Source organism: Macrobrachium nipponense, chromosome 2 (assembly GCF_015104395.2).
Source record: "Macrobrachium nipponense isolate FS-2020 chromosome 2, ASM1510439v2, whole genome shotgun sequence".
NCBI lineage: Eukaryota > Metazoa > Arthropoda > Malacostraca > Decapoda > Palaemonidae > Macrobrachium > Macrobrachium nipponense.
This window is the reverse complement of record NC_087201.1, coordinates 23305430-23331170: the sequence shown is the minus strand read 5'-3', so window position 1 is coordinate 23331170 and position 25741 is coordinate 23305430.

Below are 25741 nucleotides of genomic sequence, written 5' to 3'. Positions count from 1 at the left end.
CTTAGCAATCACACTCAACCGCAAGCCAGCTTCATACTTTTTTATTATCTCCATCTTTGTCTCCATAGAAAGCATTCTCTTCTTTCTGTGAACTTCAGCAACTTTCTTTGGACCCATGACTATATGTATGTACTGTATGTAATTAAGGTACGTATGTAGTACGTATACTAATTAGGTTCTCACAACACGATAAAGTAGCACAATGGAATCACTAACGAATTTACGATTCTAAACGAAATCGTTGGACCGAACGAATGCCGCATGCGTACGATAAAGCTTCGGGTGCGAAGTGGCCGAGCGAAGGCACGCCACCACATAAGATGCATGATGGAAGGGATGCTGTCCAATAGGAGAGAAGGATCTCATGGCTTTGCTAGCATCAGGAACCAATGGGAGAGCAGGAGGATGGTGGCGAGTCTACTAGAACTAAGATGGTGGCGCGCGGCGCGAGTTTCAAAATTGTTATCGGGCGAATCTTGGACTTTCAGAAACCTTTCATATCTTGAAAACTTTTCGTATGCAGAACAGTAAAATTTTTTGTGTCAGCTTTCGTATCTCGAGTTTTTCGTAAGTTGAGCCTTTCGTATCTCGAGGTACCACTGTGTATATATGTAAGTGTTTACATAATAAAAATATGGAATGTTAGTCCATATATATAAAAGACTAAAACTAAAGCGGTCAACCAGATTGCTTGCAGAAATGTGATCAGACTAGAGACGCTAAAGATGACGTATACAATAAAAGTAGGCTAAGATAACATGCCGTCACCTGTAGTCATTCATTTGTTTATAAACTAGTCCAAGCTCCCTGCTTGAGACAACTACCGCGACCTATAATTCAAACGGCCTACGTGATCTGTAGCGTGTCTCATTTTGATTGTGTGTTCGTATGTAACTATGTCATCTGATTGTATGTTCATATGTTCAAGCTACTGTCTGCTCCTTTATGACTTGTAACCGAGATGTAGAACAGGCAGAAGAGAGTTAGCTATTGTCATTAGAAGACCTGTACCTCTTTACCTAAGCTTTATCATGTAGAGAGAATAGAATTAGCCATCATCATCAAGCTATCGTCATTAGAAGACTTGTACAATCATACCTGATCTTCACCATGTAAATTCAGAGAATATAAGTATTTTTGTACTTCGTGGTTTCTACTAGATCCTCACCTCATCATCGAATCATCATGAGTTTAACACATCGTCATCATAACCAAGAAGATAATACCAACTTCGTAAGTGATCTACAACCCCCAAGACACTCCATTGAATATGGAAGTGCAATACCAACCGACTTAGCGTAAGATTATCGCAAGTCTAACATTACCTCATAGGGCGCCTTATTATACAAGGCAACAGCACTAAAAGTGGTGGCAGCGACTGTCCGCGCCTAAAAGTGGTGCCAGCATACCAGAAGAACTCTGCAACTTCTCCGAAGAAAAACCAGAATAATAAAGTATCATATAAGAACTCTTCAACGACGACGAAAGCAGCAGATTCTTCAAGCAACTTAGTATCATCGTTTAGTGAATAACTTCAAGAAACAAAACCGACGTGTCCTTTTCCTACGGCAACGCAAGCTTCGTCTCTCATTAGGATCATTCGAGAAAACATCGTTATTGAGCGTTTCCGGCACTTCAAGAAACAAACCGAACGCGTCTGCAGCATCGGATTTTAAAGGGCTCAAATCATCGAAACAACGCGCACGGGGGAAACTCAAGCCAAAAACCAGGTCATCCGCTAAATAGAGAAGGAGGACCAAGGCCGTGTGTTGTTATCGGAACACCGTGACTTCCCACAAAAGCAAGCTAAGTACAATTTTTTATTCATTTGGAGTAACTTTGAGTGTTTCCTTTGCAGGTCGAATTTCGTTATTCCTGTGGCTGAAGTTACGAAACATTCTTAATCTTACTTTTTTTACATAAATTATCTACATCATTGAGATTTCACTACTGCGAGTTTTTATCTTTGAGTGTCTGTTTCCAGAAGTTCTACTGAAATATCATAATCATATACTATGTTAATTTTATCATTTTGGGTGATTATTAATCCCTTACGTAACAAATCATATTAAACAGTGAATATGCGTTTACGCAGTGGACGCCTGTATTTATACAGATGCATGGATAGGGTCGTTAAGCACCGTAGTGATTAGAAAACACACAAAAACAAGTGGAACACCCGTACAAATCTAGATAAATTAGAGGTAACACTATTTCGGGTCATGACAATAAATGCTCTTTTGCAAAGTCCCGATCGCAGTTTTAGCCTTGAGTTTTTTGAGTTATATGCATAAAATATCGAACCTCAATGACTCAACTTAACTTCAAAAATATGGCTGGATTGCAAGGAATAACATGTCTATAAAAAACTTTCATTAGGCTAAATGTGCTGACCAGGATCCCTCACTATTTCAAATTTTAGCAAAGAATGAAATAAACAACAACAAGTACAAACAGTTAATATTACGTAACAAACAACAGAATGCTAAAAACATACAATACGTTGTCGATGGTAATAAAGAGAAGGATCCTAATTATTACAAAAAGAAATAGGTAAACAGTAGCCCTTTCAGAAACAAACAAATCGTGCTTAAGCACTTGGGTACTATGTCATCCAGTCAAGCGGTCAAGGTCAGTTAAATCTGCAGAGTGTAGCAAGCAAAGCACATTCCATTTAAGCGACTTCAGCGGAAAGGGAGAGCGATGTTGGAAAAATTTAAAAGGAATTTTCGTATGAATAACACGACCGTATCAAGTAATCAGAGCAGGTTTTCGTAATTTTAATACATTAAGTTATTATAAATACTGGTGGATTAAGCCCAACTGTACGCGCCGTAGAAATTAGAATATCTTGTTTTATTCCTTTAGTACACGTAATATCCTGTATTTACGGACTCACCGTCTGTTGTTCGAACTTCCCTAATGAGAAGTCCGGATAAGCGAGCGCTTACAGATACCTCTATAGTTATAAAAAACATTGATCTGTATCTAGTGTAATTGTAAGATCCATCTAGGGGTATACAAAATATTATCTACATCCTGCAAAATAAGGCGTGTTATCAAAGGAAAATCCTATAAACTTCAAACATATTAAAATCAGTTGTGAACAAAAAAAAAAAAAAAGACAATTAATCAAATAATAACTTATATGAAGGAACTATACATTTGTCTCATAAATCGTAACATTGTTCAAATGACCCAACAGAATTCTCCCACAACCGCAGTCGCAGTGCACGCAAAATCTCGAGAAACATGCACCCTCGAATGTCTTAGTGCGAGTAAAAAGACTTTGCTGGGAAATGAAATTTTAATCCTTCCCGACACACTGAAATATAACGATCTCCGCGAACAAAGCCCTATACACGGTTGACTAGCAGCAACAAGTTAAATCTATAGTCGATTCATTTAAGGTAGATTCTTGCGCCTACGAGACGTTTGTTTGGCAGCCTCTGATTGGCTGGTACCGGGAGGTAGGCCGCTCGCTCATTGTGTCATATTTTCGTCTGTGACTTAGAAAACATGCAGTATGTTTATATTTCTTCATTTATCTCACGTTTTCCAAAAGATAATAAAGTTTTGGTCATACCAAAGGATTCGGTATTAATTGTACAACTAAATAATCTTTTCCTGAAACAATTAGATAAAACACAAAGGAATTACAACGAGTAAAAGTGAAGAGAAAGAGTATCAATCTTTACACCTGTTTTTATTTATCATCGGATTTTTAATAAGTCATACGATCAAGATAAATTAAAACTTGTATTTTCATATAATAAAATCACCCTGAATACGCTGGTGCTTTCAGATTTTGGATGCGTGTAATATGTGAAGAGAAAATGAAGAATATGTCTTATTATGTTGCAGCTGTACTTGACTCAGCCTAATAGGAAGTCAATCTTTCTTAATTATTTGTTGTTTATTACTTCACTGAGATTATTATTTCATATCACTCAAATAAGTCTCTGGTGTCTCTTTCATTTGAAAATATATTCATACAATAAAATTAGAAACAATATCTTGAAACAACCTGATTAAAGTTTAGGCTTGAGTGTGAGAGTGAAGTCGTCTTTCCACAGAGTTCAACTTCTTTGCTGGATTGAATTCCCCGCGGCCCGCATGGGTCTGAGCTAACGATACCAGATGCATCCATCTGATTATTATTTTTTTTTCTTTATCAGATATGCCCAGACATACTATATGATATTGGATTTAAAATGTTCGACAGTTATATTGGAAATTCTGTGTATTTATTTTCAGAAAATGTGATAATATAACATGGTAAATATTGTGGAAACTGCAACCTTTTATATCGATAATTGGCAACTCAAATCTCTCGCTGAGGCGACAAACTCAACGACGACGCCTTGCAGATCTCATTTTCTCAGCAATACCGTCAAACTTGAATCATTTACTGATGCAACATAATAAGATATATCCTTCATTTTCTCCTCACATTTTACACGCATCCAAAATCTGAAAGCAACAGCGTATTCAGGGTGAATTTATTGTATGAAAACACAAGTTTTATTTTATCTTAATCGCGTTAATGATGCAAAATCCGATAATAAATAAAAACAGGTATAAAGAATTAAATCCTTCTATTTTCACTTTTACTCGTTGTAATTCCTTTGTGTTTTATCTTATTGATTTCAGGAAAAGATAACTTGGTTGTACAATTAATACCGAATCCTATAGTATGACCAAAATTTTCCTATCTTGAGCAAAGCGTGAGTTGATTGAAGAAATATAAACATAATATTGTTAGTTTTCTAAGCCACAGTAGAAAATAATGAGTCTGAGCGAGCGGCCTACCTCCCGGTACCAGCCAATCAGAGGCCGCCAAACAAACGTCTCGTAGGCGCAAGAATCTACCTTAAATGAATCGACTTTTTATAGTGATCCACAAACATATACATATCGTGGATACGGAAGTTATAAATATCGCATTTTTTATTGTTGCTAATTTTTAATCCCGCCCAACCAGTCGTAGATGAATCTCTCTGATAATCTATCTAAAGTAATATCCGTAAAGTCATTCAAGCAGAGGTGATTCAGCAGAAATTTTTTTTTATCTTTTACCTGAATACCAGGAAATTTCTCCACTAGCGAGTGATCTCTGGGAGAAAAACGGATGTAATTTAACACAAAATACGGTCTAAGGACAAACATAAAGCTATATACGTACCTTCGTATAGACTCTCAATGAAATTTCAAAATAGAGATAAATGACGAAGTTGAAAAATGTTAGTAATAGGAGTCATTAGGAAATCGAATAAGCCCATATTAATTTTTCCCTCAAACGTTCATGCATAAAAGATCGGATTTGGCGTATCTGCGTAGATTTCTGTCGCTTAACCAGGTTAAATAATTTTCACCAGCTTGGACTTACTTAAAAAAGCTTTACCAGATACCATTACCTAAGTGATTGTACCTCATACACCGTTTTCAGCACACTCAGGGGACATTATCCAATTTTACGTATGCCTCCGGCTTACGTTTGCGCCCATTACAATATGTGTTTGGAGACTTTTAGGGATACCCTACATGCCTATTGGTTGGTCTTGTAATCTTTTCTAATACCTTAGAAGTACATTCACATAAAGTGAGCTAGTGCTACAGAGACAAAGACAAATAATCTCAGAGTAAAAATATCTAAATGTGAGTTTAAAAAAACCGAACATGTGTATCTAGGTTTTATGTGTCTAGTCAAGGTCTTAAAGTCGTCCATGGTAAGGTGTCGGCTATTCCTCAATTTTCCATTTCCGGTACCCTATTAACGTAAAAGGGGGATACAGCACTTTGGCGCTGTAGTGGGTATTACAATCGTATGTAAATATGTAACTCTTCAATCATGACAGCTCCTTTAACAGATCTTACGAAGAAAAGCGTAGATTTATTATGGTCTAAAATGCATCAACAGGCGTTCGATATCTTAAAAGCGGAATAATGCAGCTCAACCTAACTTAAAAAATCCCTGATTTAAATAAGGAATTTTTTTTTATTGCAAACAGACGCCTCAGACCCAAGGGTGGGTAAGAGGGGTATTACTTCAGTTAATATGATAAACAGTTCTTCCCTATAACTTTTTATTCACGTAAACTAAAGCCCTCTGAAAGTAAATATGCAGTAATAGGCAAGGAAGGGCTAGGTATCTTTAACTCACTAGTACATTCTAAGTTCATAATCTATGGTATCCTGATAAAGTCCTTACTGAACATAAGTCACTTAACGAGTTTTTCAAAGGCTTTAATCACAGTCCAAAAGGAACTCGGTGACAAATGATCATTCAGGTCTTTGGAGCCAAGATAAGATATCTACCTGGGAAAGCAATTATCATAGCTGACGCATTATCCCGCAATCCCGCACCATACTGCAAGGAACCATTAATTAGACTAAAAGATATAGAAACATCCGTGCCTATGTTTAAAACCGTATCTAATCAAGAAAATTCATTAACCCAAGAGATCGCGAGCATTGAATATCTGGGTTGGAGCGCAGAACTGTTACAAACTGAACAAAGCAAGAGTCAACAGACATAACCCAAACAATAAACACTTCGAACGGAAACAGAGTCAGCAGCAATAAGCAAACAATAAACACTTCGAACAGAAACAGGGTCAGCGGCTAAGCAAAAACAATAAACACTTCGAGCAGAAACCCTAAAGCAAAGTATAATTAAAGTATGTGTATCAGAATTGTGTAATCAATGTAAGATTATAAGTAGGACCGTGACGAGGAAAACCCGAAGAAGCACAGCAGATGACTAACGACCAGGTAGTAGTAATAATTCTCTTTCATACCAATCGTCATAAACTGGTTGCATTCCGTCATCCAGGGTTCCCCTATTATGTCACAGAAAGCCAAATCACTGTTTTACTGGCCTAAATGCTTACAGGTATAAAAAGCACATAACTAATTGTAACACGTGTCATGAAAACAAGGGATACACTAAGACACCTGGTCAGTTTAGGGGCCTATCCTGTGCCAAGTCAATCCTTGAAAGAATATACGTAGAATTATTAACAGAATTACGAGTCTGACAGATATTAAACACTTCTTAGTGTTAATATGTTCCTTGACACGTTATATAGAATTATTAGCACTAAAACAAACACCACCGCAATTGAGTGCGTTAGGAATATTTATGAGTGCTAAATCAGTAAACATGGAATTCAACACATAATAATCTGTGACTCGGGTGGTGTAAATCAATAATAATCTCCATAACTCGTGTGAATTCCAATAATATATTTTATCACCCCAGTCAATCGGGTTTGGTAGAATAAGCATAAATAAAGAAGTGTCAATGTTTTTACGAGTTTTACAATCGTGATATTGGATCCGAACTGGATTATAGCGGTTCTCGCGGTTTTAAAACCTTACCTATTTCATTCATATCTTGTATCTATAGAATTGATACCGCAAGTAGCCTTATACGGTACGCCGCTAGAACACTTTTCCACATATTCAAGCCAACCATTATTTATCAAATATATATAAAAAAAATATATAAATAAATAAATATAAAAAATAAAATAAATATGGATACAAGTGGAGTCAATATAATACACTCCGTAAGAAGTCGGAAGGGTTACAAATTATAATAAAAAAGGAATCACGATAAAATCAATAAGCAAAAAGTAACCATAGGTTAATTAAATATCCAAATATATATGCGTAAAGATTTGAACTCTAACTTAACGCTTTAGTAATGACAAATGAGCTAAAAGTTCAAACACATATCAAAACCTACTGACATATTGTCTGTCCCGGTGATTTATATTCGTAGTCAAAAAATAAATAAATAAATAAATAAATAAATAAATAAATAAATAAAATAAAATAAAATAAAATAAAAGAGATTTTAAAGTCAGGAAGTCTAGAAGTGAAAATGTATCTCTATGGAATAATCTTATAATAATCTTATACAGGGCAAATAGTATATATAAAATTTGTATGGAAACCTTTTTCATTAGTTTGAATAAGGAATATTTAATTTAACATAATTACAATCATGCAGATTTCCAACATGAAACTAATATATTGTTCAATTTTGGTACTGTTTTTTTTTCAGACATTCTTCTCATGTGGGTGGAGAATTAAAAAAAAAAAATATCATTTGAAAATACTAAAGTCGTATCTCTTACAGCAAGTAACGTAACTCTTAAGCTGGTGACGACGTCATCAGTTCTAGAAGGTCTGTCGCGTTTGCCGTATCAGCATTGATTCCTTTAACCTCAAATATCTGCTTGCACAGGCTTCATCTCGCGCTTGCAAAGCAGGTTGACTGGAGAAAGGAATGCTTAGCTCATGAACTTCACATGTGGTTCATAGGTCACATGACATACCACATAACCTATTCTTATCCGTGTGTGCAATGCAATTTTAGTTCAGGACTTGCAATCGTTTTAAAATTAATAAACAAAATAAGTAAATAGAATTTCTATAACAACAAAATGAATTAATTTTTTCTGAACCTCATAGACAATTAGAGTCAATAATTTAGCTTATGACATGGGTAAACGGACATTTAGAAGTATCAAGTCATGGATATGAAATATTTACTTGCAACATTAGTCTATCACAATTCAAGTAAAATCACATTCATGGGAAAATGTTACATTTTCTTGAAAAAAAAAACAAAGTTTATATAGAAATTAGTTACATAGTAAGTTTTTTCGTTGCATCTCTAGCCTATTAATAAAGTTTTTAAAATTAACCTCAGAGGATGCACGCGAGAAAATTGAATATGAAACTTTTGTTAGGGGCACATAGGATCAGATTTTATCACAACTTAATTTCAGTTAGCACAGAGAAATACAGAATCATGATTAATATTCTCTTTGACTCTTATGTTGCCTGGCAATCTTACAAATAGCTCCGTTTTCGACTTCTTTGTCTAGTAACTTACTACCAGTAATATCGAATTTTCTTTGGGATTCGTATTGATATCTGTTTATTTTTTATAATTATGGATATTTTTACAGTCATCAGAGACCTGGATAGGTTCACTCATTATTAATGCCATGGATAAAAAAGTTTGTACAGCTCTCTTTTGAATTCCATAAAATATCAGCGAATTCATGTGGGTTAAGTCTGGTCTTAATGGCTCTCTCCCCCCCTGTATTTGGATGTCGTCTGAATTTACTTTGCCCTTGTGACAAGTATAATTTCACTTGCAGGCTGATTAATGGAACCTGGTTACAGTATCCTGCAGTACGAGAGTTTCACATCGCAACTTCAAAAAATCGTTCGTCGCAGCGGACGACTACAGTCAAGTAACAACTGCCTACAATGTGAAAGGAATTTCTTGGACTTCTTCGACCGACACCGTATCCCGTCGTTAATCTCGTTTTAATGCGGAACGCTCCGGCGGCTGTCGGAAATCGACTACAAAAGGGACATACTTCCGACAATTACGACCCGAAGGATATTCAACTCTACTTTGCTGGCGATGGACTCGTACTGGGGATGATTTTATTCATCGCGAACGTAATCGTGTGGCTTAGGATGCAGAGAATAAGTATGAGGCCGAAATAGAACGTTGGACCCCGCCAGACAATTTTCCCCTTGTTTTAACCATTGAAATTGGCCATTTCATTTGGCTATAGGTGGTTGTCTGGAACTGTGTAATGGACGAAAAGTTGTTCGAACGCTAGTTAAATGTGAAGTAGTATAACCTCGGTCATGTATCCTATATATATAAAGTATCATGTATCCTATATATAAATGATCATAAATAACAGAATCGAAATATATTTTTTTTGCGTGTACGCACTAGGAATCTATATATAAATGATCATAAATAACAGAATCGAAATATATCTTTGCGTGTACGCAATAGGAATCTATTTAAAGTGCACATATATTAATCATAATTATATGAATCCATATACATATGTATAAATAAATCAGGTAGCCTATAATCAATCTTTTACCTTTTATCTTACCAATATCTGCAGTTATATATGAGTTAGTATATGGATTAATGAATCAGATATATAACAGTTAGCATAAACATTAATAATTTTTATCAATTCATATATGAAAATTTTTTATCATGTTAAAAATATTATTTTTATCATGTTAATCTTCATTCTATGCGATTATCAGAGTACATTAGTATTTTTCTGTAGCATATGTATCTTAATGAGATGAAGTGAAAAAACTGTATCAGTATATATCACGTGATCACTATTATTTACGAATATCATATGCATGTTATGTCTAATATTTTATTACTTGAATCTGTATTTGTGTACACCATGAATTTTTTTTCTTATAAGTACTTTCTATTTCACATAGTGTCTGTATCACACTCCTATAAGTCAAATGCAAGTCAAGCTTGAGTAATATTCAGTGGTTGGTTTTGGTAGCTGACCGAGCTAATGTAAGTGTTTACATAATAAAAATATGGAATGTTAGTCCATATATATAAAAGACTAAAACTAAAGAGGTCAACCAGATTACTTGCAGGAATGTGATCAGACTAGAGACGCTAAAGATGACGTATACAATAAAAGTAGGCTAAGATAACATGCCGTCACCTGTAGTCATTCAATTGTTTATAAACTTTAGTCCAAGCTTCCTGCTTGAGACAAACACCGTGACCTATAGCTCAAGCGGCCTACGTGATCTGTAGCGTGTCTCATTTTGATTGTGTGTTCGTATGTAACTATGTCATCTGATTGTATGTTCGAGCTACTGTCTGTTCCTTCATAACTGGTAACCGAGATGGTAGTAGGGCAGAATAGAGTTAGCTATCGTCATTAGAAGACCTGTACCTCTTTACCTAAGCTTTATCATGTAGAGAGAATAGAATTAGCCATCATCATTGGCAGAAGCGATCAAGCTATCGTCATTAGAAGACTTGTACAATCATACCTGATCTTCACCATGTAAATTCAGAGAATATAAGTATTTTTGTACTTCGTGGTTTCTACTAGATCCTCACCTCATCATCGAATCATCATGAGTTTAACACATCGTCGTCATAACCAAGAAGATAATACCGACTTCGTAAGTGATCTACAACCCCCAAGACACTCCATTGAATATGGAAGTGCAATACCAACCGACTTAGCGTAAGATTATCGCAAGTCTAACATTACCTCATAGGGCGCCTTATTATACAAGGCAACAGCCCTAAAACTATATATATATATATATATATATATATATATATATATATATATATATATATATATATATCATTCGAGCTACAAATGTCCGTTAGTGGGGACGAAATTATTATCACTAAAAAATTCCCCTTCGGTACATATATGAAAATATATCAATTCCGAGGTAGAGCGAATTTAGATATTATAGGACATTTGTAGCTCGAATGATATACAAATAAATCACGGTTCGATGTGATAATTATTCATATATATACCTATATATATATATATATATATATATATATATAATATATATATATATATATTATATATTCATGACTTAAAAATATGTGCATCGATATAATCAAGGCTTTTAACTCTAATGAACGTCTGGTAGAAAGGCTCAATTTTTATTTGTAATACATAGAGTAACTAAAAACAGTTACCTATTCAAACCAATCTGAAGGCAATTGGCAGCTTTCTCTTTGCTAAAAATGTTAAAAAGTTGTGTGACAACTGCATTTCTGCAACCATACCAACAGTTAGGTTCCAAGGTGGCCATCTTTCTTCACCTTCGTAATACAAGTGTATGGCTAATGCCCTGAGTCCATATGAGGATTGCGAAGGAGGTAACCAAACACAAGTATAACATTTGCTTTACCATCAATCATAGTGTCTATCGTTCTACTACTCCACCATACATTCAGATTTCTCTCACTAATAATATTTACAGTACCACCACCACAGAAAGAGAGTGAGAGAGAGAGAAGAGCAGGTAGCAATCAAGTGGATCATTAGATGTATGCAACAATGTGAATTATTAGATAGAAAAAAATCATTCAAAATAAGTTTAAACTGATGCAACTTTCAGAGAGAGAGAGAAAGGAGGGGGAGGGAAGGATGGAGAAGGGGGTGGAGGGAAAGGGTAGGCGGAGCTTTTTTATACTGTTGTGTTCGTATCCATTTCTGGCTAAGCGAGTTTTTGCCTCTTGGTACAGGGACAAGTGTTTTTTCTTTACAATTAGTGATTCATGATATTCTTATAAATTACGGCACTGGGTGTAATACTTTATAGCAAAGTCTCGTACTGAAACGAGTGTTCGTTACAGAGTTATTGCTCAAAAATGTGCTTGCACTCTCTATGAAACCCATTGTAGTTGTCTTTGACATCTTGAACTGGTGTCATGTGGCACCAGAGGTGGCCAGTAGCGGTGCTCTGAACAAGTAATAGTGCCTTCTATAGTGAGGTGGTACTGGCATATGCTGGTTCCCAAGGTCTGCAAGAGACTGAAGATTACTGGCAAGCGAAATCGTGAATAGTCCAGTAAGGAAATAAGTTTGTACTTGAAAGGAGCTGATAATCGTCTAGAAAGACACGTTGGAAATCACACAAGGACTCTGAATGGATAGTCACAAGAAACTTGTGAATAGGTAGTCGCAAAGACTTTTAATTGATGTTCCTAAAAGACTTTCATATGGACAGTCAAAGCGGACTTTGAGCAGAGGGCCATAAAGACTTTTGAAACTGACGTCTCTGAAGGATCGTTAGAATTGATATTCAACAGGACCTTGAACTGATGCCCCCACAGGACTTCTAGAATGGATGGTCACGAGGGCCTGTAGATTGTTGACGTCTGTAAAGGACTTTTGAATGGATGGTCATGAAGACTGGAATTGATGTCCCTAATCGACTGTTGGGATTATTAGTCACGAAGATCAGAATTGATGTCCTGGCCTGAAGTGATTGTCACAAGGACGTGGAATTGACCGTCACGAAGACATGGAATTAGTCACAATAATGTAGAATTGATCGTGTAAGGACAATGCTTTATCCGCAATTTCTTTGTGTATATTCCTACAATCGCGTTGTTCTTACTTCCATCCTAGAAAGCATTCAGCAGGCTTCCCGCTAATGTATATATCATATAAAATCATGTTTTGTATGCTTTTATATTCTTTGTTACATGTCTCACAAGAAACACAAACCGGCTGTCGCCAACCCATTTTTACTCTCTCGTGGGTCAGATACCACATTTCCGCACGCACGCTGTATATTTGAAGTCAGTAGACTTCTACCTGCCTCTTTGTCCACACCTCACAACTGGTTACCTCCCGGTTTGGACGGTGACCCAAGCGGTTTTGGCTAAGCCATTAAGGGACTAACTACCATTGCTCGCCTTCAGAAATCTTTAGCACTCACACGGCACCTCAGTTTAGATCTCTGAAAGTTCCTGCTGCGGAAAGCCAAACGCCTCTAATGGACTAAAAATGGCATACCTTCCCCAGGTGTGTTCGGGCGTTCCTCAAACGGTTTGGCCCGCCATTTACGACTCCCGTCAACTGTTTCTGTGAGTGTGGCCAATGGAAGCAGACAGCTCCGCGCGAGAAACCCAGGCCTCCTCTGCTTCCTTACCAGTCTCGCACACAGCCACCGCTCAAGCTGTCAGGTTGCCCACTTTTGCAACAGAGGACCCAAGCGCCTGGTTAATCCAAGCTGAAGGGCAATTCCGGCTCGCAGGACTCTCGGACAAGGTGCTGCAGGCTGACCTCGTCATATCCGTCCTTCCGGCAGACGTGTATAAACGAATAACCCCCTGGCTGACCGGACGGGCACAGACCGAACCAGTCACACTTGACGAACTGAAGAAGAGACTCATGAGAGCCTACGCCACTTTCATCACTGAGAGAGCTGCCCATGTCCTCGACCTCTTCGCAAACCCAATGCGAGGCACTGACCCAGAGGATGCTTGGGACACACTGATGGGCCTCCTCCGCCTGCATGACGTAGGTCCTGACGGGAAGAAGATGGAGATCAGCCTTGGTCGCGAAATATTCCTTCAGCAACTCGAGCCAGATGTCCGAGGACAGCTAACTGACGCATATATCCTCCCCGATGACAAGCTCGTGAAGAAAGCTAAAAAACTAACACTGTCGGCCAAGGCAGTGAAGCTTGCCACTCCCCGATCTCCCATGTGCCTAGCAGCAGAGAAGGAAGAAGAAGAAGATGACCCGACGCAGAAGATCGGCGCTGTGACCCAGAGGAAGACCTCTCACCTGCAGCGGGGCAAAAACTCCTGGTGCTACCACCACCGAAGATTCGGAAGGCACTCCAAAAAATGCGAAAGCCCCTGCACCTACCAGCAGTCAAAAAACGGTGATGGAAGACATAACCAAACTCACCTGTGGCTGCGGTCTTGTCGGAACCACACACCGTAGGATTCTATGTCTGCAACACGATATCCGGCTGGAGGATCCTGGTAGACACCGGGGCAATGTATTCGATATTCCCGCCATCAGGAGAAGACCGCAGCCACGACCCAGACAGCTTAACCGCCCTCATCGCCGCAAATGGGACCCCCATCCACTCCTACAGCACGGAGTCCCTTGAAATCTCCATCTTGGGGCGCAACTACGTTTGGTCCTTCACCATCGCAGACGTCAGGGTTCCACTACTGGGGGCGGACTTCCTGGCGCATAACGGCCTTCTGGTGGACGTGGGCTGCAAGCCCCTCCTTGACACAGGGACATGCCGTTCCCTACCACTTGCAGCTGGCCCAGGCACCCCCACAATTTGCACCATCGCCCCCAAGAAATACAGTAACCTCCTGCAGGAGTTCCCAGAAGTCTTCAAGCCAGAACTTCATCAGGTAGCTGGGGCGCCGCCCAAACACGGAATATTCCACCACATCACCACCACGGGGCCCCCGACACACGCAAAGTTCCGATGACTCCCTCCAGGCCGCCTTCAGGATGCAAAAAGGGCGTTCTCGGAAATGGAACGAATGGGTATCTGCCGGAAAGCATCAAGCCCTTGGGCCTCGCCCCTCCACATGGTGTGGAAACCTGACGGCACCTGGAGGCCCTGCGGAGACTACCGGAGACTTGACCTCGCAATGATCCCTGATCACTACCCCCTGCCAAACATGCAGGACTTGACCGGGGCCCTCCATAGAGCAAAAATCTTCACAAAAATGGAGCTTTTAAAATCTTACTTTTAGGTTCCGGTACACCCCAAGGACGTTCCCAAGACCGCTATCATCACGCCTTTTGGCTCCTATGTCTTCCATTACTCCACCTTTGGCCTGAGAAATGCAGGGGCCACCTTCCAGCGCCTGATGGACAGCATCCTGGGGGACCTGCCCTTCTGCGTCTGCTTCGTCGACAATATTTTGATTTTTTCCAGGTCCCCAGAGGAGCACCTACACCATGTCTGAGCAGTTCTGAAACGCCTGCAGGAAAACGGCTTGGTCGTCTGATTTGACAAGTGCACCTTCGGCGGCGAAAGGGTGGACTTCCTCAGACACGAGATCTCCGCAGGAGGCGTGTGACCCATGGCCTCAAAGATGGATGCGGTGCAGAAGTTCCCGACCCCAACTACAGTCAAGGCCCTGCAAGAATTCATTGGAATGGTGAATTACTACTGCCGGTTTATCGCCAACGTCGCCCAAACCATGTCCCCTCTAACACAGGTCCTGAAGGACAAACCAAAGAACCTGACGTGGGAAGCAGAGCAGACGCAGGCCTTCCGCAACACAAAGATAGCCCTCGCCAAAGCCACCACCTTGTCCCACCAGGACCCCACTGCACCCTTACGCCTCACCACTGATGCCAGTAACGTTGCTTGCAGTGCCGTCCTCGAGCAGATGGTCCAGGGTGTTCCCCAGCTGCTCGCCTTCTTCAGTAGAAAACTGTCGCCTGCTGAGACGAGGTACAGCACGTTCGACCGCGAGCTCCTGGCTGTGTACCAAGCAGTGCGCCACTTCCATTACCTCCTCAAGGGTGCTTCCTTCACCATCAGGACAGACCACCGCCCCTTGGTACATGCCTTCACCAAGGCAGGCGACGCCTGGTCAGCAAGACAACAGAGACACCTGGCAGCCATCGCTGAGTTTGGCTGCACCCTCCACTATGTCCCCGGCGAGAAGAACCCCGTGCCTGACGCCCTCTCGGGGATAGAGATCAACGCCGCCCACCTCGGGATCGATTACATAGACCTAACCCGGGAACAGGCCGCCGACCCGGAGACTGCAACATACCGCACAGCCCTCACCTCACTCTGGGAGGACGTGCCCTTTGGACCCGCAGGCACGACGCTCCTCTGCGATACCAGCAAGGGCCGCCCCTACCCGCTGATCCCAGCCTCCCGCAGGAGGGCCATATTCGACGTTATACACAGACTCCCGCACCCCTCGGGCCGGACGACGATGCTCCTCCTGACGGAGAAGTTCGTCTGGCACGGAATTCGGAGGGACTCTCGAGAGTGGGCCAGGGACTGCGTCCCGTGCCAATCAACCAAAATAAGCCAGCACACAGAATCAGGCGAGGGGGAGTTCCCTCAGCCGAAACGAAGATTCGGCCACATTCATGTAGACGTCGTGGGTCCCCTGCCCCCGTCTGAAGGCGCCAGATACCTCCTGACGGTAATCGACCGCTCCACCAGGTGGCCAGAGGCAACGTCGATGTTGGATGCAACCACCAAAGCATGCGCCGAAAGCCCTTCTCGCCAGCTGGATCAGCCGATTTGGAGTGCCTGATGATATCGCGACGGACCGCGGACCAGTTTTCCTGTCGGAGCTGTGGACCTCCCTAGCACGCCTGATGGGGACGTCACTCCACGCCACCACCGCTTACAACCCAGCGGCTAATGGCATGGTGGAAAGAGTCCACCGATCGCTAAAGGCATCCCTAATGGCACGCTGCACCGGCAAGGACTGGAAAAGTCAACTACCGTGGGTCCTCCTCGGCCTCCGGACCACCCCTTGGGCAAACGGCGAGGCATCACCAGCAGAGAAGGTGTACGGGGAACCATTGGCAGTCCCAGGCGAGTTCTTCCCGACCAATGCCAACGACGCAGACGTCTCCATCGCCAGACTTCGGGAATCTGCCGGAAAATTCACGCCCTGCATCAAGACCTTCTTCAACAAAACCAAACACTTCCTTCTGAAGGCCCTATCATCCTGCAAACATGTCTTCGTCAGGGAAGACGCCCGCTGCCCGCCACTGACGAGGCCCTACCGAGGCCCCTTCCGCGTCCTCCAATGCACCGACAAGGCATACTTCATCTCCATAAATGGTCGTGAAGATTTGGTCATGATTGATCGACTGAAACCCGCCACCCTGATGGACGAAGAGTGTGCCGACGCAGATCCCGTAGGGTGCCTCACGGCCGTCTCCCTGTCACGGATCACCACCGTTAGTCACCAAACCACCCAGACTTAGCCACGGTCGCCCTCAGAAGAGAGTCGAACCCCCCGAGGATCACCCCAGGGGAGGCATCCCATCTCTGAACGCCCCCGGGGACTCCGAGGCCGAGGATCTACCGAAGCAGCTGGTCTGACGCACCCGAGGCCGCCTCCGCCAACCCGCACGCTTCTGCGAGTAGCAACCAGAAGCTCACTAAAATCATCCAAACATTACACCCTAATTATTGTCTTAGGGGGAGAGTATTTCTAAGGACAATGCTTTATCCGTAATTTCTTTGTAGATATTCCTACAATCGTGTTGTTCTTACTTCCATCCTAAAGAGCGTTCAGCGGGCTTCCCGCCAATGTATATATCTATATAAGATCATGTTTTGTATGCTTTTATATTCTTAGTTATATGTCTCACAAGAAACACAAATCGGCTGTTGCTGACCCAATTTTACTCTCTCGCTGGTCGGATACCACATTTCCGCCCGCACGCAGTATATTTCAATTTCCTTTACCTGTAATAAAGTTTACGGGCTGCTCTGTGAGCAAGAGCCCGTGCTGACACAAGGTCAGCTTAATCAAAAACAACAAGTAATAAAGTCAGTGCACTTCTACCTGCCTCTTCGTCCACACCTCACAATCATCACGAGGAGGTGGATTTAATAGTCAATAGGACTTGAGGTTAATAGTCACGAGAATGTGGAATTAATCATCACTAGGATGTGGAATTAATAGTTACAAGGACTTGGAACTAATATTTATTCTTAGGGTATGCTTTAAGGGTGAATTTCTGCTGAGAGACATACAGCTGGCACGATAGATTTACAAGCTTTACGAAAGTTAATGATAATGGGAAAAGTAAAAGCATACAGTTTCAGGAATACAGAAATAATATTGGTTATTTAATGCTCTCCTCGCGCAAAGGATAACTGTTATGCATATGTTTATAAAAACGTTTTCGACTGAAAATTACTTTAATCAGTGAGTCACTTCCACGAATCTTTTACTTCATATTGTTTTCCGAAGCACATCAAAGAAAGCTCACACCTTGTAAACACTGGTACATATATAAGCCATATATTTGGCTTCTGTTATCTAAAACAGATAGAATAGTAAATTTATAGTTCGTCATACTTTTTTTAATCAAGTTTTGCATTTTTGCTTTTGGATTCATGTATGCAGTGCATGTTTTGAGCTCAAGTGTGTATCAAAGCCTAACTTGTAATCTTAACAGTTCGGTTGATAGTAACGAGAGTTTTTTCTTAGTTCAGTTGTGTTATAATTCTTTTTCCATCTGCTTTTGTGATGGCCATTCTAAGAATACAACGGACATATAATTTTGAGGTAGTATGAAATAATGCAAAGTAATCTGCATACAAGCTACGTTCAGGTCCACTTGGTTACACTTATGATATTGTTTCTTGCTAGGAAGAACAGTGTGGCACTCTAAGGTCCTGCCATGCAGCATCCTATTTTTTTTAGATTGTTTCCATACAGGTTATCCATTTGAAACTGAAAAATGTATTCTGTAAAGACACCTTTTTCACAAAAAGAAGTTGGTGGCCTTGAATACTATTTTTGTATGGTGGTTTTTATAAACCATATGTCCATGTAGTAATATAAGACTTTTAGAATGTCAGTTTTGTTTATGTTCAAATCATTTTCAAGTATATTTCGTTTACGTTCAAATCGTTTTCAAGCCTGATCTTTTACGTAACACTTGTTCAAGTGCGCATCTGTTTTTCTGTTACCATATTGGGTTGTATGAACTATATTATTTACCTTAAAGTGCTATGTTAACTTTGAATTATTCACAATATTTTGGATTTAGATGGCTTGTTAAAGATGCAAATCTATAGTTTGATATATTACTAGGAGAATTTCCAGGTTTGGGTATTGATTTAACAATGGCATGCTGCCATTATTTTGGGAATAGTCTCTTATTTGAGTAACCAACTTTTCTTTAAGGAGGCTAGATGTTTGATCAAATAAAATTACAGTTGTCTTAGCTTTGAGTCTTGTCACTTCACAAGGAATGGGTAAATTTGGATTCTTCGCGCATTTATTATTATTATTATTATTATTATTATTATTATTATTATTATTATTATTATTATTATTATTATTATTATTATTATCAATAGGGCTTAGTTTTTCCAGACCTCTGAGTCTCAAGTAGACTCTTCTCGGGCTGGTTCTCAGGGATTAATCCTGAGAAGAAGGAGGAGGGGAAGGAAAAAAATAATAAATAAAATAAAAAATAAAATAAAATAAAATAAAAATTTTTAAAAGAAATTTAGACTTTATAAAAGAAACCTGTCTTATTTTAAAAAAATCTATGATGTTGTTAAATGAAAAATCTTTGCTTTCAGCAAGAATACTTTTCATTTTTGAATTCCGTAGATAAATTGATCTTTGTTGGGTTAATTTTGGGCATTCAACAAGTAAATGCTGCACTGTCATGACTGTTTGACATCTATTACACTTTATTGGGTCAGCATGTGGTGTTGACATCAAGTGACCATGCGAGAATTTTGTGTGTCCTATACGGAGCCTTGTTAGGATCACCTCTTTTGGTCTTTCGTTTTGTGAGGATGTCCTGCATGCATACACTTCAGTTTTTATGTTTTTAAGTTTATTTGTGATTGGCACTAAGGCCCATTCTCTATTCCAATCTTGGTATATCAATGGTTAACAGATGTTATCCAGTCTGACACTGGGGCAAGTGTAATTGTTGGAGGGATAGTGCAGGCTAATTTGGCAGCTGAGTCTGCATTTTCATTTCCTTTTATTCCCACGTGTGCTGGGATCCAACATATTTCTATTGATAATTCTGATTGGAGGAGTTGATGAATCTTTATTTGTATTTCCTGCATTATTTGCTTTATTGATTTATACTGTCTTATAGCATCTATAGCGGTACGTGAGTCACTGAAAATAACAGAGACACTTGCTTTAGCCTCAGATATCATATCAAGAGCCATCTGTATGGCTGTGACTTCAGTAGTAAATATTGATGATAATATTAAAGGTAGGCTTCTTTTGATTAACATATTTTTCGAATATGCAGATGCTCCTTCTCCAACATTATTTTTGGAGCCGTCCGTCATTTGCTTTTTAAGCAGGTAAGACAGGGAGGTACTACATACCTTTATTCGTTTTAAAATCCACGGTGGTGATAATTCCATTGGTGGGTGAAAAATTGGATCTATGTTATGCAAGTTCGTTATGTATTTAACTCTTTTTAGGAAAGAGCTAGTACTATTAACTTCTGTTACTGGATTATAATTTTGAAAGCAGTCAGCTGCAGGAGAAGTTCCAGCTTGCAGTGAAAGACCTCTTCGTATTGCTATCAAATTACGGTGATGTTTCAAGGGCAACATACCCGAGTCTACCAGAAGCGAGCTTGGGGACGATCGGAATTCTCCTGTGCACAATCACACGCCTTCATTGAGAGTTTTTAATGCAGATGAATATATTGGACAGCAGTTATCTATTATGGATTAAACTGTTGCCTTATATTTAATTAATAAATGTCTCCCTTTGCTCCCCAATTAGTATGTGATAACTTTTTCACCATGGCAGGGGCACCGATGCCCCTGGCTTTAATGTATTTGATGTGCTCTTTCCAATTTAAATGTTGATCAATATCACTCCTAGATATTTGATTCCTGTACAAAATTGTATTTCAGTGCTATAAAGGTGAAGTTTGATTGTTTGGTTCTTCAGCCATCTTTTGTCTTTGTAGAAGATGATTGCTTTTGTTTTATCAGTTGAAAATTCAAATCTAACTGAATTTGTCCAACTACATATATTTGAAATGGCAGTACTGAGAACTCTCTGAGCATGTCTCAAATTACTACTCGTATAGTAAATGACAAAGTCATCAACATTTTTACACCACTTGGTAAATTTATAGTAATGTCATTGATTGCTAAAGCAAACAATGTACAGCTCAAGACACTATCTTGAGGGATTCCTTCTTCCAGTTTATAGGTTACTGAGTAGGAATTTTCTACTCTTACTTGAAAAGTTCTGTTTGTTAAGAAGTTCTTAATAAATATTGGTAAGTGGCCTCTTAGTCCCTTGGAGTGGAGTTCTTGCATGATGTTGTTTCCATGTTGTATCGTATGCTTTTTCTATAAAAAAAAAAATATAACTACTGTTATTTTTTTTTCAAAGCCTTTTTTGATATGATCTTCTAAATGTGTTAAGGGATCTAGGGTTGATCTGCCAGCTATTGAACCTGATTGTGTTGGTGTTAAAATGGATTCTTTGGTTATTATATACGTTAATCGTGCATTAACCATTTTTTCTAAGATTTTGCATAGGCAACTTGTTAGAGTTATCGGTCTATAATTGGATGGATTACTTGCATCCTTTCCTGGTTTGTTTATTGGAATTATTATGGCATGTTTCCATTTATCAGGAAAGACACGTTTTAGCCAGATACTATTATAAAATTTTAATAAATATTATTTAGCTATAGGAGCTAATTTTTCTATCATTTCAAATGATATTTTATCATATCCTGGTGCGGAGGGATGACATGAGTTGATGGCATTATCTAGTTCATCCATGTTGAAAATATAATTATATTCCAGGTCTTCAAGAGTTTCAAAATTGAGCATTATATTTTCTTTTTGTTTTCTGATATTTTGAAAATGTATATCTAGGCTGGAGTAAGCACTGATGTTTTAAAAATGCTTTCCAATTATATTTGACATTTCATAAGTAACATGGTACATTTTTTCATTTAGATGTAATGCACTTCTTGGAGGTTTTATACGTTTTCTATTGATTTTCCTTATTTTCTGCCAAATATCCCTTGTGGATGTGTTTGAAGATTTTTGGGACATATACTTTCCATGAGGCGATTTTTTCAGCTATTAGTTTTTCTAAATTTGGCTGTATATTTGTTATATAGTTGTTTAATGTGGTTTATTGTTATGTTTGTTATAACTATTTTGTTTAATATGTTTATATTATAGGGCATTTTGCTGAGTGATTTAAGGCGAGTTTTGAGTTTGTTAAGGTTGCGACCCAATATATGTTTTATTTTACTTAAGGTTGATAAGGTTGGATTCCACCATGGGAGAGGGGATTTTGTGGAATGTGATTTGGTTTTCAGAATGCTTTTATCTCCAGCATTTATTATGAAGTTTGAGAAAGAGTCACATGTAGTATTGTGATCTTCGTTATGTGGGAATGGTGTTATGTTTCGAGTGTACAGGAAATATTTATCCCAATTAGCTTTTTGGATATTATATCTTGTAGTGGCAATATTTTGATATTACTTAAGTAGTTCAGAATGACTGGGAAATGGTCACTTGTGTATGAATGGTCTAGGACATTTCATTCAAATTTCACGGCTACATCACCTGAACACAATGAAACGTCAATTGAGGAAAAGGTTGGGTGTGTATTTGAAAAATATGTTGGAACTTCACTTTCATTGAGATAACACAGGTTGTGATTCACTTTAGTTTTTTTTTATGTTGGTTCCGGATATGTGAGCAGGGTTATTAGTATCCCATAATGGATGATGTGCATTAAAATCTCCTACTATAAGTAGGCGTTCGTGTATACTTTTGCTAATAAGTTCAGAAAAATCACTAAAATTTGCATTGAAATTTGATTGGTTATATAAATTACAAATAGTGATTTTACTTTTGTCAGGCATATACAGTTTAATAGATGTTATTTGCTATAGCATAGATGGTATGTCGAAAGGTTCATATGTTATGCTAGTATGAGCGTTTATAGTTGTGCCTAATTTTCCACCGTCAGTTGGTGAATAACAGGGAATTTTATAGTGTTTGGTATTTGTAGGTTTACTCCCTATTTGTAGGGTTACTTCCTATATGTTGTAGACATATGCACATTGGGTTGTGGTCTCTTATGATTCTTTGTAATTCACCCAGACGTAGTCGGGTTAAGAGGCCATTTATATTCCATTGAATAATTTTATATCCCATTGTTGCGAGGAATTGGTGTTAAATTCTGTAAATTGATTGCGGATTTTACTTTGCCTCGTAGTTTATATGCATTTGAATTTATTTGTGGTTCTTTAATCGTTGTATTTGTATGTTGGTTATTAGATTCAGCAGTTGTTTGTTTTTCATAATTGAATATTAATAAGTCTATTTTTTATTTTATAATTTCCTTTTTGTATTTTAAGGATTCAGAACATAATTCGTTCTCATGTTAGGGTGTTAAAGGGCATTTCCTTAATTTAACCAAATTGTCTATACAATTTCGTACTGTGTCCTCTGTCTTGGTGGTTAGTTGGTTTTATGTACCTACGAAGCACTCATTACACCCACAACACGAAGCATTTTTGGTGATGTTAATTATTGGTTCAGAAGTATTTGATCTAGCTAAAGAAATTTCTGGTTTTGTAATTCTATTGGTCCTTTTCTGTAGTGACAAGGAATGTCGTTTGAGGGGTTATTTGTTTTGTTGTTGTTTATGGAATACTTGGGTCTTGTGGATGGTTGGGGGGTGATAGTTATATTTTGGTTTGGTTTAATGGTATGATTTTCATTAGTATTATTTGATGGTTGTAAAGAGTGATTAATTGTTTCTTTACTGTCCAGATGTTGGCTGTTTGATTGAGATTGAGGGTAATTGTGTATTTCCACTTGTGATGAGGTTAGTATAATATCTTTTTTAAAATGTTCTCCTGGTGAAGTTGGAGTTTCTTTGGATTGATTGTAATTTTCAATATTCCCTTTTTTTCCCTTAGGTGGGGTTCGTTACAGTATTTTCTTTTCTTTTTGTCAGTTCGATTATTATCATTTAACTCCTCTTCCATTGGAAGTTCTTTTTCATGGATAACTGAATCATCTATGTTAATGGTGGCATTGGTTGGTATAGTATCACTTTTATTTTGGGTTTCGGTGTTATTGGTATGAAATTTAGTCTCTATGTTTATATTATTTTGTTTGTTATTGTGCTGCTTGATGTCTTGATTTTTGGTCACATTTGAAAAGGTGGGGGTTTTGGATGGATTATTAACTCCTTTTACTTTTAGCTCGAGTCTGGCTTCCATGACTGACATTCCTGTTCTATTTTTTAACAACTGAAGTTCTGCGTTGTATTGGTAAAATGAGGATTCTTTAGATTTTGTGTGATGGGCTAGTCCTCAATTAATACATTTTGGGTGATTACAGTTCCAATTAGTGGTATGGTTATCTGATGCACAGACTCAACATATTATGGCATTTTTTGTATGTGTCCATACCTCGAGCACTGTGTACATTGTAGTGGTTTTGGAACGAAAGGACGAACTTCTCTATTTTGTCCAAGAATTTTTATTTTAAATGGTAAGTCTTGGCCTGTAAATTTTATTTTTGCAATGTTGATATTTTTATTTTTGTCTTTCCTACTTGAAATTGAGTATATTTCTAGAACGTGAATATTGTTGCATCTCAATTTTAAGGAGTCTAGCAGTAGTTATTTTGAAGGAAGCTCCTGCTCATTATTGGGTAGGATGACTGTACCCTGTACATAATTCAATGTTTCGTGGCTTGTAATTGTTACTTTTATATTATTTATTTCTGTTATACCTAAAAAGGCAGTAGATTGCGTTTTATTGGTTTTTTGGATAAGCCATTCATTGTCCTTTATGTGTCTACATTCCATGTGTTGTGTTGGATATATGTTAAGTAATTTGTTTTCTAGTATCGCTGCTGAGATTTTGTTGTCAGCTTTGAGGACTAGAAATCTTGACTAGTATCTGGTCCAAAGAGGTCATCAAATTGTACCAATGTGGGATTAAGTTGGTAATTTTTGTTTCTTTTTGGTCCTTGATTTATGTATGTCACTTATCTATTTTTATTTTTTTATTTTTTTATTTTTCTGTATTGTTTGGAGGATTATTTGTGTCTAATTCAGAATTATTGTTCATCATATATGGTTCTATTGTTACGATATTGGAGTTTACCAATTTATTTTTGTTTGTTTCTTTTTTATTTATGCATCCTATTTGGTTTTCTGACTCTGCTACTTTACTTGGAACAGGGTGTTCTTTTGTATTATTTATAGTACTTTCACTACTTGAGGCAGTACCAAGGAAATTCGGGAGTGACATGCTAATAGTCATCAACTGCGCCGGAGCACTTGCATCATGGGGCCCCGGGGTACTCAAATCATTTATTTCAGTATTCATAAATTTGAGATGAGATAAAAATTCTTGAAAAGATATCATTGTCCCTTCACGAAGCCAAATCTTCCGCCAATGGCACAAAGGACTCCCAAATGTCTGCATCCCTACCACCCCAAAAGGGGATGGCACAACATGACTAGCACGGCCCAATGCAAGCAGAACCCGCTTGCTAGGACCAAGAGTACCACGATAACACAATTATCCCCATCCCAATGACACTATGGGCAAACCGGACAGAATGCCGAGAGCTCCATTCCCAG